The following is a 2780-nucleotide window of genomic DNA, read 5'->3' as shown; positions in this document are numbered from 1 at the left end:
TGCCAGGGTGTTGCCTTGTCTTCCCCCAATGCATGCTGGGATAGGCTCCAGCCCCCGCCACCTTCAATAGGAATAATTGGGTAATGAAAATGAATGGTTAGATTTCAAGTGACTTGTATTTCCAAGAATCCATCCATCTTTACATGCAGTTTCAGATAAACACATCAAGCAGGTTTTGAATGAAGACATGCCTGTATGAATATGCGAATGTTAGCGTCCTATAGAAAATATCATAATATTCATTTGAATGGCAGGATGACCAAACTTTTAGGTAAAGGGAGAGAAACATCATAGGTTCGGCTCTGCCTCAAAGATAGGTTAGTAGAGACAGATCCCTATACACTCTTCAAAATAGTGAAGGGCTTCTGTAGATTAACAAGAAAAGAGCTTAAGGAGCTTCTGTTCAAGCAAGATCAGGCGTCTTCAACCTTGACTGTGTCAAGTGCAGTTCTGCTAAACCCTTATCAGCCTTTAAACTTTGCAAGGATAACTAAGGATTGCACTAATAGAATATACAAAATGACTAGTAGAAATGAATCAATCATTGAATAAAGGAATATCATATACTCCCACATGTAAGTGTATATGTGTATAACTCAGATACTAGGGTATGTCTCCGTGTGTGTGTGTGTGTGTGTGTGTGTGTGTGTGTGTGTGGGTGTGTGTGTGTGTGATGGTGGGCCTCCCAGTGGACTATGGTTGACCTTCAGCAGATCAATAGACTCTATTGAGAACAAAGCTCTGGTGGCTATTGACCAACACTGATCTGCCTTCCATCAGTTTTTCTCCTCTCCCCTTTCACAACCAATTACTTCCTTAATTGGTTCAATGAGCCCATCCTTCAACAACAGTCACCACTGGTCATTTATAACTGCTGGAGGTAGGGTCCTCCCACCGGCAGGATGCGCTGCCTTCAAGGGCTGCCGGAAATATCTGAATTACAACTGGAGCCCACATGAACCCTGAACAAAGTGGTAAACAGGACTGGGAAAGTCTGAATTTTGTGTGATAGCTTAGTTGTCGCAATGTGATATTTAGGGAGAACATGGAAGCAGCAATTGATGGTAAAGGTGATGTATTTTATTATTATATGTAGTATGGTTGTGTATGTATTTTCACATTTTTAGTTGTCACACATTTTTGTATCTGAACGCATTAAAACAGATGTGATGCTTTTATTACAAGGTCCATTTTGTTATTATTTATGACCAAAAGCACACATTTCAATTAGGAGCTTACAAGGAGCACCTGAAGGCAACAGCAGTCAACTTGGCTTCACTGACAACCAGTGACATTTCAGTGTTTTTTATTGACAATTGACAATTGATTTATTGTTTTTACATAAATCCAGGTTAGTAAGCATAATATACAGAAAGCATTATAAATCCCAGGCCAGTACACATAACACAGAGAGCCTAAAAAATTATCTTCAACCACCATCGCCATGACACCACCAATTAACATCATGATCGACAGCTAATCATGGCCTTCCTCCTCCCAACATTTACAAGGTCTAAAGCAGCAGGGAATAAAAGAGTCCTTGTGTTTGTGAACAGGTTTTCCCAAAAGCAACCTGCTACTCTCCATCACTGATTGAAATAACAATAGTGATTCGACCTATAGCCAGTGAACGAAAGCTGCTCTAAACACCCAGTTGTCTGGTAGGAGAACTGGGTCGTTAGCATGAGCAGTGATAGCCACCATGGCTGAACAGACAAAGAAGAGAGAAACTCAAACTGCATCAACAGAAAATCCAAGGAAAAAGACGTCACAGTACTGGACACACTGTTTGATTGACAGGTGGTCTCTGGGAAGTGCAGTGAAGAAACACCACAGCAATGAGCAACAAAGATGGAGACAAAGACACAACGAGGAACTCATGGATTACCACTTGAAGTGCCTTTGTGGAACTGACCTGTGTCTCGGTAAAGCCTATTATCCGAGTGCCTACATGAGGCGTCCTAGTCTCTAAACTTGTGTTTTTGTTAACCAAGCGAGTCCGCAGGCTGACTTGAATCCGGCATATTACAGTACAGCCAGCGCTCCGCCCACTTGGTTTGATTTCCAGCTTTTGTTGATCTCTCTTTTTCAGTTTAATTGGTGTTTCATCACGCCGATGCCAACAATAACTCCTCAGCACACCTGTCAGTTGGGTTGGGTGGCATTTGCGAAGTGAAATCTCCTCAAACGCCGAAGCATTTTCACAACAAAGCTGCGGCTCCTAAATCAATTAATGGATTTCTTGTGGTAGCAGCTGCCAGGTTTCTCCCAGGACTGAGGGGGGTATTGTCTGTTTGGGTCCCTCTAACGAGGCCCAGATGAATTAACATGGATGAGAACTTAATTAGGACACACTCCTATTTCTCTCTCTCTCTCTCTGTCATTCTTTCTCTTGGCGCCTCGTTTCTTTTTTTTCCAGCTCTAGCTCTTGTTTGTCTGTTTCTCTCTGTCACCGCACGTCTCTTTTACAGTTTCATCAGCGCTTTGAACGAACCCTCCGCCTGTATAGAGACGAGCTGACAAAGACGACAATGTAGTGGCTAGTGGGCCATCAGAGGAGGAGAGAGAGACAGGAGACTGAGACGTAGAGTGGAGACAGAGAGAGAGAGAGAAAGAGAGAGAGATGTTAGCACATGGCTTTGGATCAATGTCTCAAATGAAGAAAAATGGCTGCGCGGCACCTGGGGCTCCCCGCTACTTATGGGCCCCTAAACAGGTGAGAAGCGCTATCGACGTCTCGCTAAGCCGAGTGTTTACTTACAACCGAGGACATCAAAGGC

This window comes from Centroberyx gerrardi, chromosome 9 (assembly GCF_048128805.1).
Source record: "Centroberyx gerrardi isolate f3 chromosome 9, fCenGer3.hap1.cur.20231027, whole genome shotgun sequence".
In the NCBI taxonomy this organism is placed as follows: domain Eukaryota; kingdom Metazoa; phylum Chordata; class Actinopteri; order Beryciformes; family Berycidae; genus Centroberyx; species Centroberyx gerrardi.
Note: the sequence above shows the minus strand (reverse complement) of the source record.